At 36.0% G+C, this 16,811-nt stretch overlaps 1 protein-coding gene across 1 annotated transcript in view; it reads right to left on the reverse strand.

Annotated features, from left to right (window-relative positions):
* The window catches only part of sesn1 (sestrin 1), a 37,424-nt gene that overhangs the window by 6,113 nt on the left and 14,500 nt on the right, over positions 1–16,811 (reverse strand). The gene's annotated exons all lie outside the window — the stretch shown is intronic.

The following is a 16,811-nucleotide window of genomic DNA, read 5'->3' on the forward strand; positions in this document are numbered from 1 at the left end:
GTTGGTTAATATTTAACAGACTATTAACTTGGTCTTCCAATAAACCTATTTACATAATCAGGATTTGTCTAGTCTATATAACATTGTTACCTTCTGACATTACAACTGCCTGGTGAAAGGGACAGATTTAAGTAGCCTAAGCAAGTAGGAGGGGATGTTTTTCCTTCAGCAAATGCAAACTGCAGTAAACAAGCCCTGCAACGTGAACGAGGATGACGGCATGGACGGACTACTGTGAAAAACAAGCCAAGATCAATTCCTGCTGTCAGCTTTATATGCCACACAGGGGACAAGTCAAGGCATCTAATAGATAAAGTGACGCTTTTGGCTCAGAGATTGATTATTTTCTAGAAAAAGAAAAAAAACTACTTCTACAGGTGCCTTGATATTCAAACGACTAAAATAAGAAAAAGTAATTTGTCAAGCTGATGCAATGCACTTTAGAATTTTGTTCACAGTTGAGCTTGAATCTTACCAACAAATTGAATGATTCACAACAAAAGCATAGTGTCTTGTATTTCCCTCTATGTTGAAATGCACTATTGTAGAATATACTGTGGAGCAATAAAGCCCAACAAACATGAATTAAAGTCCTGTGCACGAGCAGAAGGCTGTCAAAGCGTGTGGATTTGGCACTGCTCACGAGATAAAGAGTAGCTATTCAGCATGTTCATTGTGTCTGAAGGGACCGTCCTACATCGGGGGGATGAGGGGGTGTAAACAGACCAGAGCAGGAGTCAGCACTCTCTCTGGTGATGGGGGGTGGTTAACCAGGCTCACTGAGCCCTATGGCTCAGCAAACCTACAGAAGAGAATGGTCAGCGTTTGCCTTGCACCCACCTCCCCAAGGCACCCTTTTCCTCTCTTTATTAAAAGAGCCATAACTATTATCTGAGAACAAACTTCAGGCTTTACTGTACCCACACCGTATCATAACATTGGGCTCAGCTGCTCAGTTGGTTATATCTATGGAAACAGACCATAAAAAAGTGGAAAGACTCCATTCACATGCAGAAACAAACCTAAAACACAGCTAATAATAAAAGCTTTCAAAATGATAAGCATAAATCTTGCTTTTAGACCAATTTTAAGTAATTTTCCAGTGTATTAACAAAGTCATTTAAGCATCACACAAGAGGAACAAGTCCAGACATATACATCTGATATACTTACAGGAATATACAAGTGATCAAATTTCATTATTTGTATCAGTAAAACATGTCAAACAAGGAAATTATAATTTAACAGATGGAAGTCATCTTCCAAGAAATATTATTTCCGCCTTTTCTTCACTTTTATGAATTTGACTAAAACTAAGATATTTTGCCATATATATAAACCTCAAAGCTTCATTAAATATAACTCTTACAATTCCAGCTATGGAGATTTCTTTAGTATTTCCTCATGTGTGAAAATCCATTCATTTAATACTATACAGTATATGCTGATTTCATGGAGCTGTAAGAAAAACAGCCAACATCTGCCAATAACTCTGGCTCCGTTCGTAACTCTCTGCCGGTGAACACTTTCTGTGTGAACACTTTCTGAGTAACAGGATGTGTTTGTAGAAGTGCCTCTCTGTGAATGTGCGTCTCTGCGCTGTTGTTTTTCTTGTACTGAACGAGCAGCCACGCTAAAACCACAAGCCTTCGGATGTTCAACAAGTGGCAGAAAAGTTGCCTGACACAGCCCTAGTCTGAACCAGTTCCATCCTGACCTATCAGAGAACAGGGGGAAGAAAGAGTGAAAAAAACACAAAAGACAAGCCTAGCAACAGTAGTCAGCCAATCAGAGAGCAGAACAACAGTTTCAGGGTCCAATCTGTTTTTTTCACCCTCACTCCCCCACCATAGTGCCTCTGAAAGAAAAAAAAGTAGTCTAACTTTGAAATGAAGATTCGATGACTAGGAGGGATAGGTTTTTATGGCCGAATGTATCTGCTGCTCTGTATGCAAAAAAGTGTTGCAAGCTAATGTCTTTACAGCCTTGAACTTTAGACCATATGGTGTGACAATAAGCACAATGTAAAAAAATAATAATAAAAAGAATGGAAAGGTCTGATTTCAGTGACCCACAATTCAAATATATGGTTTTTGCAATTTGTCCGATTCAGCCTGACACTGATTAAAGTCTTATTCTGTTTGTGTTAAACAAAGGTTCTTTTAAAGTCAATATTGCAACAGGAAAGAGGAACAGGCAAATAAACACTAATTCTGCAGTAGACTGAGGTATTTCTTTCTCTCAGTTCCCAGCAATGATACAACTTTAGATTTTAGTCATTATCAACGCTTATCGTTAAATTGTGCAAAGGTGTTTTTCATTTAAATGCATGTACCATTGAAGCAGTCGTGACCTGCCCGAACATGTCCCCATTGTTAAATAGATCAATGGAAGTATCCTATGTGTGACCAATAAGAACTGCAAAACGAGAGATAAAATGTCATAAGGAATAGCATTAAAATCTGTTGCTTCACTGCCATTCTAATTTGCTGGACAAATTATTTAGACTAACATAGCATGGGCTCATGGGTCGGTTATTTGCATTCACGGTCCAGAATATATAGTGGTGAGAGAATACAATTCTTTTGTTTTTCTTGCATACTAATATGAAAATGTGCAGGTTACTGTGTCATCATCAAAAACATCATAAACAAGCTGTCTGACTGTAAAACAGCACCTCTCATAAAAACATAAAACAACACATCATGATATTTTTGCTTTGGTTAATGCAAGAATATTCCTCACTGAGGTAAAAGTCTTAGGAAGATGCAGAACTAAAACCTGAACCTAAGTTTTATTTATAAGACTTTGACTTGAATTATTTGCATTGGTTAAATCAACAAGTGTCAAATTCTCTCTCATAGTTTGACTTAATATTATATTACAGTTCCTTTGAAAGTTACCAAAAACTTGCAAGTAGCTTTATTTTTTTGTGTGTGTTAATTTGAGCCTTTTTTTCTGAATGTGTGGCTTTGCCTGGCTGAGGCCGGTGAACTTGCATTACAGAGAGAGTTCAGTGACCATAGACTGTGAAGGCTCAATAGCTCTTTTCATGACACTAAACATATATCCATTCACAGTGCTTTCCTCCATTATCAGATCCACCTTTCCTCTCGCTCTTTCATCCTTATATCCTCTATGTCACTGGTCATTTCTCCCACCCGACTTCCCATGATGTTCCTCTCTCAGTCTAGTACTTGTATTCTGAGAACCGGACTGATTGGAGCAGCTCAGTCTTGCATCTGTCTTCCTGAAAGAGGTGCGGTCCACTAGGAACACCGATACAAATGCACACTGCACACACACATTCATACACATCCAGACAGTCAGAGGAAATGGCACTCCCAAAGCACAAACTACACGGCATGTTAGCACGCATATGCATTCACTTAGGACTCAACAAGAAGGATTGCTTCTACCAGCCAACAGTTCAGATTTTTACTTGCCCTGACAAAATTATTAAATAATATATAAAAAGTAAATGATAGGAGCTATAACCATGTGTTTGAAATCAATCAGATGGATATCTTTGGCCATTATATTGTGCCTCTCAGTTGAGAAATGATTCTTGAGCACCAAATCAGCAAACAAAATAATCTGTAATTTTTTTTTTTTTTGTAGTGGGGCAGACACTGAAGTCTCCAAATGTTATTATTTTGAACAACATATCCATTGTTTTGTAATTTTAAACTTATAACAAACCACTTTTTGTGAAATATTATGCATGAAAAGTGTGCTTGTGGTATATTTATTTCCAACAAATGCCATTTAGTATGACATTTCTTTATTTAAAACAATGGCATTCAGACATTTTAAAGTCTGGCTTAATTGTCCCAGTACTGTTTTAAGGGCCAGTGTCTTTCTCTATTCTATGTCTCGTTCTCCCTCTCTAGCAGTGTAGCTGCCGATCTGCTTGTTTTGCACGTGAGGAAACCAAAGTTCCCGTGGATGTTATGTTAATGGGGAGTGTTCACAGCTGTTAAAATACAGGGGGTATAGCACACACACAATCCAATATTTATATTTTTAACATACTGTAAATAAAGGCAAAACCCTCTTCTTCAGCTCAATATAAAACAGTGCAACAGAATTAATGACTGTCCTTTATCATCTGATGTGAAACATAAGCAGACTTTGCTTTACAACAGCGATGATCAATACATATGGTTTAATGGTCATGACTGATAAAGTTGTGTGGTTTACTGAAAGGTTCTCTGCATCAGCCCTTGATTAAGTTTTCATGTAATTGTGATGTTTAACTATATGGCGAGCCATTACCATCCTCTGGAAATAAGTACTGCTTGTATAAGTATGTCTAGCAGCGGTGCCACAAACTAAACAAAACAACACTTCCTCAATTAGACAAGAGAGCACTGTTCCTCAAACCAAAAATAAATAAGAAACAGAGTCACAGATTTATTTTTTTATCACCTTTCTTTTTATCCACAGTTCACAGCTGTGGAGAGCTATAGCATGATGATCTTTTGAATGCCTGCCCGATCTGACATAACCAATCTCGGAACAAAACAATAAAGGGTGTCACTGAACTTCAGCATCTATTATACGACATCAAACCTGAGAATAGGGACATGACATATTCAATCCACTGAGGGCAGGGCAGCAGATATGGGAACGACAGGATAAACTGCTGACATATGCTAATAAATATCAAATAATCTGCTCTTATATGAGATTACGACTCTTATGAATACGGTTATGAAGTACATACTTTCCATAACCAGCCTAATGAAAACAATTTCGAAATATCTTAAGGGTCAAGTAAATAACCTTGTCTTTTATTTCATTCAATACAAAAAAAAAAAAAAAAATAATAATAATAATAATAATAATAATAATAATAATAATAATAATAATAATAATAATAATAATATATATATATCTCAATCGAACTAGTAAAATAGTTGATATTTTTTAATAACATTCAATAAAAAGGACTATTTTTTCCCAAATGTGTGTGCACCATAAAATGTATGCATAAAAAAACATAAACTGAATATTATGGAATGTTTTTGTTTTTTTTGGTCTATACAATGGAAGTCAATGCTCACCAAAACTATTTGGTTACGAACATTCTTCAAAATGTCATCTTTTGTGTTCTGCAAGAAGAAAGTCATACAGGTTTTGGATGACAGTCTAATAAGCAACAGCCCACATAGAATGTTCCAAATCATGTTCCATTTCAGTTAGAATGCTGCCTAAGAATAGAAGGCAGCTGCCCATGTATGTCAGTTTTGGAACAGAGCCATAGATTTAGACTGATATAGATCTGAAATTCTTAAGAACTGTTTGCTTGCAATAGTGAAGAGGAAACTCATTGACATCCCGACAGCATCGCAGCATCATAAGCTCCTATTAAAAAACTCTGGTGAACTAATTTCAATCTGCAGGTCCTCTTTCTTCATCAATATCAGATGAGGCACAACTGGACGGCCAAACAAAACCACCTAGGCCTGGGCCTCAGGCCATGCCACAGTCAGTATGAAACCACTTAATATTTTATTGTTTATGAAAGACCAGCAGAGACTGTAAGCTTCTTGATTTCCCCTCCCCAGCTGTAGAAATTTCCATTCTTGAAAAAGGAAATAATTTACAAGCACTAAAAACTCTGCACATGGCCCTTTATGTCCTTCTCGTGAAGTAATGTAATTATGACCTGTTTAATGCACTCAGGTGGAAAGCTTTACACTAGATAACACAAATAAACAACATCTCTCTCTCTCTTCCTGACGATACAGTATATCATGTCACCATTTTATAGCAAATGACACAGAAAACCTGTGAAATCTTCAGAACCCTGCAGTCTGAGCACATTTTCATCTAAATTGTGCACGTGCATAAGCATGCATACTAGCCAGGAGTCATAGGCCAGTCACTTACATATATCAACATGTCAGGGTAAGCAGGTTCACAGTCTTGCTTATTATGTGTGTCTGAATTATCCTATATGTTCTCGAGACTCCACCTTAACATGCTCACCTGTGCAACACTGTTTGCTGAGCAGTTAATTCATTATGGACCCAATGCAAGTCTTTAGTGAATATACATGTTTCATACTGCACATTATAATCTTGTGGTGGCCATATACAGTAATATTTTACTAATTAAAATAGTCATTAGAAAAAAAAAAGTCTGGATAAACTACACAACCTCACTAAGAAAAAAAATCTGACATCTATATTTAGAAAGAGAAGAAACAACTTTACTAAAAGTCATGTTTCACAGAACGATAGGACGGCTTTTTGCCCCGACACACTTAAACTCACATATTCTAGAGTCAATGCTTTCGAAACCACTTCTTCTCTTTTTAAGTACAGCAAAATAACTGTTGTTTCTGCTGCTATGAGTTTGAAAAGAGAGAAGGAGGTAAGGAAAATTATTTATGAAGACAAAATGAGGAAGTGTGCCAAAAATTCCCCCTAAACACCCACACCACCCCCTCCCGACTCTTTCCTATCCTTCCATACGAGAGAAGAGGAGAAACAGGTTCTGCAGACTAGCAGCTCGCTGACTGAATAACATGTTGCAAAACTGAGACAGACAGAGAAAGAGCGGGGCAAAGCAGCATGATAAATCATTGACAGACTCATAAACTGAACAACATGCCAGGAAATTACTATAAATGATTCAAATTAACTGTAACTGCATTGAACCAGTAGGTTGATCATACTGAACAGGATACAAAGAGAAATGTATAGGGTAGACATGAGCCAAAAACTCTGAATGCCAGAGAAGTGTTAAACTTGGTTCTGGACATGCTTTCGCAATGAATATAATGAGGACAAATGATGTCCTGCTCCCCTTCATGAATACATTGGCCTCATACATATGGCCGTCTGTTAGGGAGCCCATTTTAGAGGAGCCGTATGGTAAGCAGCAGGAAAGAGTAGACTTGTAAAGCAACGGCCAAATTAAACTATATACAAACACAGCACCTCTACAGAAGATAGAATCTGCGAGGAAGCAAATCTAACTGTAATAAACTGCCATGGAAGCAAACAAGTAGCAGCAGTGGAAAGAACACATTCAAACTAGCATGGCTCATGAATTTTAGTCTGAAAAGCAAAGATGAAAATCATAAAATTATTATTATAGACTCATCAGTCATCAGGGTTAGGTAGAATCAAAAAAAGAAGAGAAACAATTTAACAGAACAGATATCGTGGATGCGTATCAACATTTGGCACCTGGTTGCCATTAATGTTGCTGACTTGTAATTGCAGGATAAAAAAAAAAAAGCATATCAAATTTCAACTTCAACTTCAAATTTATTTTTATTTTCATTTATAGCGCCACCTATGGGAGTAACTTGCTGAAATATAAAATGGTACATATTTTTGCTACGAAATTCTAAACCCCCCTTTACAAGGGCCACACAACTTCTCTTCACAATGAGCAATGAACATGGTCAATGAACAAACACACACCAAACACAAACCCACACGCGTATTGAATGATCCACTAGCACATTGCTTTAAATAAGTACAGCTATGCATTCGAAGGACAACTAAGACAGCAAACACCTGTGACTACATGACTTGCCCAACAGCTAACACCCCAAAGACTCATGGGTACTTCAAATTAAAGCCAAAATTCTAAATCGAGCATTCTGACCAAAAATATGCAGCAGCAGTTCCAGTGAAAGGAAGAAAACTTAAAAAAAGAAAACTAGGTGAAAAGTCATCTAAAGAGAACGACTGAAGAAAGGTCGGGAAAGAAAGGGGGAAAAAAACAACTTAAGAAACACAACTTAATTTCCTGCTGATAACCTAAATCTTTAAGAGTGTGTGAAAGCTTGGATTAGTTTGGAAAAGCTGGGCTTGTCTGTTACTCTTTATGTAAGCAACAACATTATCTAGTATTATTTACCTGAACATTTTCTGAATAACGAGATTTATTATTGAACGCAACAATGCACTATTTATGAGGTTATAAAATAACATTTTATTTTTCTTATGCAATGCTAACTAATGTGCACACACATGGGTGTAAGAGTATGAATGGATGCACTGTCTGTAAAGGTTTCCTGCTGAAAAACATGTTTAGTATCAGATAAAAAAAAAAAACATGAGGTCTGTGGTGTGTGTGGACAGAGAGAAAGAGAGAGAGAGAGAACAAATCTTTATTTTAAGGCGAGGCAGAATATATTTTTGCTACTTTCTTTTACTTATCAATTAATTTTCAACTTCTTCCACTAACCCTTTCACCCCGACCATAAAGAGGTTCTGTACACTTGAGGTTTGATCTTGTTCTCTTGTTTTGTCAAAGGGACAATAGTTGGAATGTGACATGCAAAAGGCATTGGTAATGTATACTCACAGTATTGTTCATTCATCCTGTGTTGCTTAACTCTGTGTCAAAGAAATAAGCATGTGTTTTGTAATGTTAACATGTTATCTTGATGCCAACAGAATTAATACTGTACACATATGGCATGGAAATATGTATTTTTGAGGCCAAATATATATTTTAATACTAAATATATATAGCTATATATGTGTTGTAAACAGAACAGCTAGAGGAAATATTTATTTTAAACTGAAAATATATTTAGTTTGAACCTACTAGTTTGAACTGTCAAAATATATTATAAACACACTTCAAGGGGAAAATCTTAAAATTCATAAAAACACAGCTTTATTTAGACTGTAAATGCATTTTTACAATAGGCCAAACAAATGATATATATACAGTATATAATTTGTTATATACCATTTGTATCATCTTTTGTACATTTCTAAATATAGACATGGCCTAAAAAAACACAAACTGCAATTTAGATTTTATGGGGTCTTTGAACTTTTCTACAGTAATGTGTGTATGTGTGTGTGTGTGTGTGTGTGTGTGTGTTTACATACAGTAGGGCCTACTGTGGTGGGTTGAGATGTGCCCTTGCAGAAAACAAACACTGATCACATTACAAGCAGATAAACTGTGCATGTCAGCACAAATCCACAAAGCATCAATTCTGGTCCTTTTCTGACATTCCAGCATGGACGTTCAGTTATAGATCATCAGATGACAGATGACCTTTCAAAACAAATTCAGGAAAGTCACTGGTTTTCTATTAACATAACGCAATAATCTGTTGTTTTAAGAGGCAATATAAGGCTTGGCGTCCTGCTCCTCTCCCTTATTTTGACTGCCTTTCTTTATTTTCAAACTGTTCTAGACAGAGTTGTGAAAGCCTCTCAGATACAGTGGGGCGATTGAAGAGTGTAACCTACTCAGGGCTCAAAAACAGGGACTGCGAGATTCACTTGTTTCCTGGTACATTTATTGACTGCTATTGCTAAATTGATGGTAAAATAAATATAATTAAACAATCATAATAAGAACTGTTTTGTTCTGGGGCTTCTGAAAATATATACGTAGGCAAGGCATGTACATATCAGAACTACTGGCCCATAAAAAATCCTTCTTGTTGAGTCCCGCTCCCTTTCATGACACCCCCCCCCCCCCCCACCCTCACCCCAGTCTCTATGTTTCTTTCTCTATGATCCTCTTTTTGTTCCACTGTCTCTCTACTGTCCAATCATACTGCCTTGAAGTCTTTCTTAGTGGGCCTGTGTTGTGCTTGATATATGATGGCCAGCAACAGATGCATGAAGGCCTAATTATCTATACGTAAATACCACATTACCACGGAGACAGAGAGAAAGAGAAGAAAAACAGTGAGCTGGACAACAAGGACATCAATTTTCTATTTTTTGGCACTCTGTCTGACTTCTACTCATGGTCTCAGGCTAACTTGTTCTGCATTTATTGCTCTATTTGACTGTTAACTTTCTAGCAGGCAAACATCTTTTTGACAAAAAGCAGGGTCTAAAAGCGGAGACTTGAACACAATCTTAGCCAGGAGATGATTCAATAGCACAGACTGATTGCAATAACTTTTATTAGTCACAGTGACTCTAGTTTAGTCATTTGTATTTGTTTGTGCAATGACAGGAAAAGCATGCAGCAACCTTTCACCTGGATGTGTTTTATTTAGGTGTTGTTGTTTTTCTGTGGAAATGCCATATTTGGAATGACCGTTTTAATGTCCTTGATAGTTTAGCAACCTTGATGACCCCAACAACAATCTGCATTAGGGGAGGTTCAAGCCAAATTTCTACGTCACCTCAGTTAACAGATAACACGGACCAGATATTGCCGGATTCACAAAGGACCCTGCTCTTATACACATAAATAAGGACAAAAACACACAGCTTTTGTCGAATTCACACAAATGAAAATTTTAATTCCACCTGTGTTAAGAGCTTTGTTTTTTTTTGTCTGCGTCTTTTTAGCACTTTAGACTATGACTTTGCTCACAGCATTTTGCAGTATGTTATTGTTACATTAAATCGATTAAAAGTGACAGTAAAGACATTTATAAAGAAACGTTCATCAAAAATCCGAAAAAAGTATCAAATATTAAAAACAACTCTTCTGAACACTACAAACACCAAACTGAGCAACAAATCTGCATATTAGAATGATTTCTAAAGGAATTTTTTTTTTTTCTTTATATGAAACATACTGTAATATTAAGTAAAACATAGATATATGAAACCTACTACAAACTGGACATATATATGTGTATGTTTGTCTCTGTGTGATATATTTTTGGACATAAATGTTATTTATATTAATATCCACCCTAAAACCATCAATAGATTTTAATATTATACAGGAAATGTAAAAGATGTATTTAAGACCCATTATTTTTTATTTATTTTTAGAAAGTAAAAAAAAAAAAAAAACGTAAAGATTTTATTTTCCTTTTCTTAATGCATATATAAATGATTGTTGACATACATGGTTGATAAAATAACCAACTAAAATCATCACATGGATTGTATTAACATTTAAAAATTAAAAATTAAAAATATACTGCCTCAAAGAAAAATACACGGCAACCCTTGATATAGAGCAATATATGTCAAATATTACATATCCACATGGGTAATTTAAATTGTAATAATTTTTCCCAAATATTTCTGTCACTGCACGAAATAAGATGCAGGTTTTTGAGCAGCTACATTTTAAAACTTGCCCTCTTAATATTTAACTGACTAATGTTACAGGAATACAGGAAAGACAGAGACAGAATGGCAGAGGTGCACGTCAACAAAGGCCTTGATCTCGCAGAAACCGACACGTCTGCTACGGTCGTACTTTTTCTCACACACGTGTTTGAACCTTCAGCAGCTGTGGTCTGGCCAGAGAGTCCGTGAGAGTGAAGTCAAGTGACATCATCGCCCGCTGCGCTGACTACACTCTCAAGCTTCTCATTTCTCGAAACACAAGATTAGATTTGTCAATTCCAAAATACCAAATAATTGACTCGATCAATAAATGATTTAAAAAAAAAATAGAGGAGAAGAAGGAAGTAAGAAAGTTAATGAGAGGAGAGAAGAGGAGAGGAGGGCTTGCTGTCTCACAGCAGGAAGTCTGGAGACAAAGGGAACATGTAGCACCAGCTGCCATGATGACATCACTGCGGTAGTGTCAGAGCTGTAGGGCGGCCTTTAGAGTTCTGGAGGGCCACTGGAGCGGAACCCAGAACGCCCTGTCCGCTTCTCACTCTATTTTCCACTAACAAAGCACACAAAGCAATAAATCTTCTATTCCCATGGTAGAGAAAAAATAATGCACCATCATATCCAAGATGAGACAGTCTCAACGGTAACAGTGTCTGGGATTAGGAGAACCAATGTGATAAATGTTTTGGCAGTTTATGCTAGGAATGCTCCACATGTGTGTTGCCATATGGAGTTAAAAAGTTAATAGAAGACGTGCAAGCCATGACGGTCACTGATTTTTATTGCTGTGGATGGGTTTCAATGCTTTTGGTTTTAATTGTGCAAATCACTAACATTAGCAGTTGCAGATTATTGTCCTTAAAATGACATTTCAACAATGTATTTTGATGTGGTTAATTTGGTATGGTGACCTTTTCAGTGATAAAATAATCCATGTAATCTGTGGTTTTAATGTTTGGAATAAAAAAATGCTGATTTGTGATATCTTTAAAAATCCTGTTAATTTCATTTCCTTTATTGTCATTTATAGACTTGCAATTAAACAAGAATGCAGTAATGTTTTGTATATGTTAAAAACACCAAAAGAGCTACACTATTGTTCAGAAGTTTGGGTTCAGTAAGATTTTTTTTTTTTTAGAAGAAATTCATGCTTTCGGCAAAGACGCATTAAATCTATCAAAAGTATCAGTAAAGCCATTTATTATGTTACTGTCACACTGGAGTTGAAGTGATACAAGGCGCACAACAAGTAATACAGATCCAAAAGGTTTTTAATATACAGCCATGGGAAAACAGAGATCAGAAGCAACATATGCAATGCTAATAACCAGCAACTCAAAGAACAGAAAGGGACGACTTTATACAAACACAAGAGAGGGAGGAAATGACTCAATTAACTACACACAGGTGAACTAACTAACATTACCAAGGGGATAAAGAAACTGGGTTAATGATCAAAACAAGGCAGGAGAATTGGGAAACATAGAAAACAGAAACACAATGTGCGTAAAGTACAGTAAAGGCTGCTAAAAATTCATCTTTGCCATTTCAGAAATAAACTACATTTTAAAATAAATTAAAATAGAATGCTGCTATTTTAAATTGTAATAATATTTCACAATATTCCTGTATTTTTGATCAAATAAATTCATCCTTGGTGAGCATCAAAAAGACCTTCAAAAACATAAAAACTTACTGCCCCAAAACTTTTGAACACTACTGTTTTTTTAAATAATTTATGAAAAAAAAAAAACTTGGATACTGACTAAAACGAAGGCAGTGACCTCACATTGCCCCTTTACAGGATCTGAAACTGTGACGAACAGGAAGACTGGCGTCCATTTTGATAAGAGCGGATACACCGCACCCTTCAGCGCTTGACTCTACATCTTGCAAAGTAAAAGCGTCTCTTAAATGGCAAATGTACATTTGGTCAATTGGTAATTATAGTTAAATATTTAAATAACTTTGATATTAACAATAGAAATATGTGGTATGTCTAGATATCTAGGTACAAGTAAGTATGTGTGTGTGTGTGTGTGTGTGTGTGTGTCTGAGAGAGAGAGATAGAGAGAGAGAGAGAGAGAGAGAGAGAGAGAGAGAGAGACAGAGAACAGAGCTAATTCTTTCTTTAGGTATCTGTTTACTTTGGACAAACCACTGTTTTCAGAAGTATAAAGTACAGCTGTTGGAGACAGTGGGTAAAGGGGTAGAGAATAGTTAGTTTGAGAGCAGGTGTGTTTAGTTTGTATAACAGTTACAGCCATCAGTTTACTGTGTATGTGTAAGCATGTTAGCGTGATAGATGAACACAGAATCAGCTATGCCAAAATGTATCCCAGCAAAGGTTTGACTTAGCACCTAACTCCAATCCATTACACACACACACACACACACACACACATTTATTTAGCTATGTAAATGACTACATACTGTGTTATTTTCTATATGTGTGTGTATATATATATATTTGTATAAACTGTTTTATGTATTTTATTAAACTGTAACTATGACCCTAAAATATTTTTCCTTTTTAACAATTAAAAAAATGGCCCACTGTAGTTCATGAGGACCTGTTTTCTCAGTATCATGCTGACAGACTTCAAAACAGAAAAACACTGATCTCTACCTAATTGACAGTGGTGAGTTCTCACACAAAAGCCCTTTATGTGCAACATTACAGTAAATGCAAGAGGAATCCCTTTGGCAAGATTAGATAAAGCAGCAAGCAATGTGGGAACAGCCGTGCACACACAGATGCACATACCACAGAACACGTGCACACACAAGTGTGCACAAAAACACATGCACTTAGCAGCTACACTTAGCAGCTACATTCTGAAAACATGTTGATTTTTTATATATATATATATATATATATATATATATATATATATATATATATATTTTAATGAATAATACTGACCCTTTGTACAGAAGGTCAGATGTTCTTGCTTCCACTGAAGCACAAGACACTCTTTGGAACGTTCTCAAATCATGCCAGATCACATGATCATTAGGTTTTACACAAACTTGTGGAGTTAATGTAGCTCAAGTGCTGCTATGATTAGAGCAAAAGGAGAACACATTGAATATAAAATATATGAGGAGCTGCTAACTGGGCACTTCAGAAATTAAAGGTAGACTCGTCAGCTTGCAGGAATAAAACCACCACTTGCAAACTGCAGGATGCAGAATGTCACACTTTGATGTCAGAGCACAAAAAACAACCACTCTGTGGGCGTCACACACCGACAGACACAGTGTCATAAGGGCAAGACTGAGGGTCAGGTGTGCAACCTAGACATTGAACACAATAACGAAAAGTGACTGTCAACAAAGTGTCATAACTCGGGCACCTGGGAAGACGTCTATGCCTTTTTCACTGCTACAAAAACACAATAATACTGAATAGTTCATGATATCCTTGACTGACCATGGCTGCTAAAGTAGAAAATGAAAGAAGAGGGTGGAATGGAAAGTTTTTGCTTTAAGAGCTGTGACGTAACAAAGGGCCTGAGAATGTGTGTGTGTGTGTGTGTGTGTTGGGGAACAGGAAGCTCTGATGTTTAGGAGGCACAGGGTATGGGATGATCTCTTCCCTTTATCCTGCCGGACCTCTCTCTCACAGACTCACTCTTTCCCTCGCATGCAAACACATTCACACACAGCTCTCAGCCTGTATCTCTGCTACCTCAGCATTTGTGTGTTTTGACAGGAAAGACCAGATCCAGCTAGCCTCAGTAACAATGATCCCTCTGTCACTGCCTATCTGTATGTATAGAGGTGGCTGATATGCTGTTGCACATTGATAAAAAGCAAAACAATGTTTAAAATTTAATAGAAGATACTGGAAACTCAGTCGACAGGCATATATTTACACTACAATTCAAAAGTTTCTGGCCAGTAAGATGTTTTTTGTTGTTGGTGTTGTTTTTAAAAGAAGTATTTTATGTTCACCTAGACTGCATATATTTGAAAATAAATAATGAATAGCAATATTGTGAAATATTATTGCAATAAAAAACTCTATATTTTAATATACTGTAAAATATTATTTATTTCTGTGGTGGCAAAGGTTTATTTTTATTTATTTATTTTTTAGCTCCAGTCTTCAGTATCAAATGATCCCACAGAAATCATTCTAATATGCTTATTTGATGCTCAAGAAACATTTCTTATTATTAATGTTGTGAATAGTTGCTGATTAATATTTTGTAGAAACCATCATAAATGTTTTTAGGATTCTTTAATGAATTGAAAGTTCAAAACAACAGCATTTACTTGAAATTTAGTAAAGTTATAAATGTCTTAACTGTTTTATTTTTGATCAGTTTGATATATTCTAGCTGAATAAACTTATTAATGTTGAGTACATATGCAGAAATCGGAGTTAAACATGAAATTGTTTTTTTTTCTCGTCTTCCGAAAAAGTCAAGGAGAGGAATAGTCCAGCCAAAAATGAAAAGTTTGTCATTATTTACTCATCCCAAACCTGTATAAGTTTCTTTCTTATGTTGAACACAAAAATATATATATTTTGAAGAATTTGGAAGGGCCAAACAGTTGTTGGTCCCCACTGACTTCCATAGTATAGAAAGAAATACTGCTTAATTACCAGCATTCTTCAAAATATGAAGAATTTTATGTTCAACACAAGAAAGAAACGCACAGGTTTGGAATGACATGTGAGTGAGTAAATGATTACAAACTTACTTTTTTGGGTGAACTATCCCTACAAAATTTTATTAAACCTAATATTAAATTTAACATCGTATTTAGTTACAAAACCTAGTCATTTTTGAACCATCTGTGTACATCATGAACAATAGATAACATCTCTGACGGGTGTCAAAAGTGAAGTAATTACTAAGATAATGATTTTTGTTTTCATACTGTGAGAAAAGAATACACTAACTTACTTTGCCATCTGTTTTAAATTCAGTGTTATGGATCAATTTGTGTGCCACAAGTTTGATATCGGTTAGGCCACAGATGGTTTAACTGCATGACACGTGTTGTTTGGTAAGTAGTACATCTAATGCAGCATTATAGGGATGTTACATTTAAATGCATGAGAAAATTGTGCATGTGAGCTTGTGTGTGGGTTTTAACAGTGTGTGAGTGTGTATTTTGTTCTATCTATCTGTTATATCCCATGTTACATTTGACTATGACTGCCCTAAATATGGCGTGTGGCTGCGTGAATATATCAGGGTACAGGGGAATTTCCCTCAAGGTAAAGAAAGCCCTTGATTCGCAGCTTGACATCCTGTGAGAGCCATCACACTTTTCTGCACTTCCTGTTCAGGGTTACACACTTCTTGCTTGTTTCTTCAGGACGCAGTTACATTATGCTCACTGACTGTTAACATCTCTCATCTCTGTTAACAGCTCTACATTTGTCTCACCTAAACATAAATTTATAGACACCCACAGTGACTAGATATTTGATATGTGCTGAGCCATAAGAAAAACGAAAAAATATGTAAATAGAATTAATTTGTTCTAAGGATGAAAAAACACAAGTGTATTTGCAAATGTTCAAAACACACAACATACCAACCCATAAACTCATAAACCATAAAAAAAGTTACAAACAGCTTATTCATGCATCTTGCATCTTAGACAAAAGAACAAATGATCCAGACACCCCTAACACTTTCATACACAAGTACACAAACTTCCTGTTTTATATGAAAAAAGAACATGCTGTTCTACCTAAAAAAGAATCCCTGAAACACAGAGCCTCTTCTACACCAG

The sequence above is a fragment of the Carassius auratus genome, chromosome 20 (genome assembly GCF_003368295.1).
Source record: "Carassius auratus strain Wakin chromosome 20, ASM336829v1, whole genome shotgun sequence".
Classification (NCBI taxonomy): domain Eukaryota; kingdom Metazoa; phylum Chordata; class Actinopteri; order Cypriniformes; family Cyprinidae; genus Carassius; species Carassius auratus.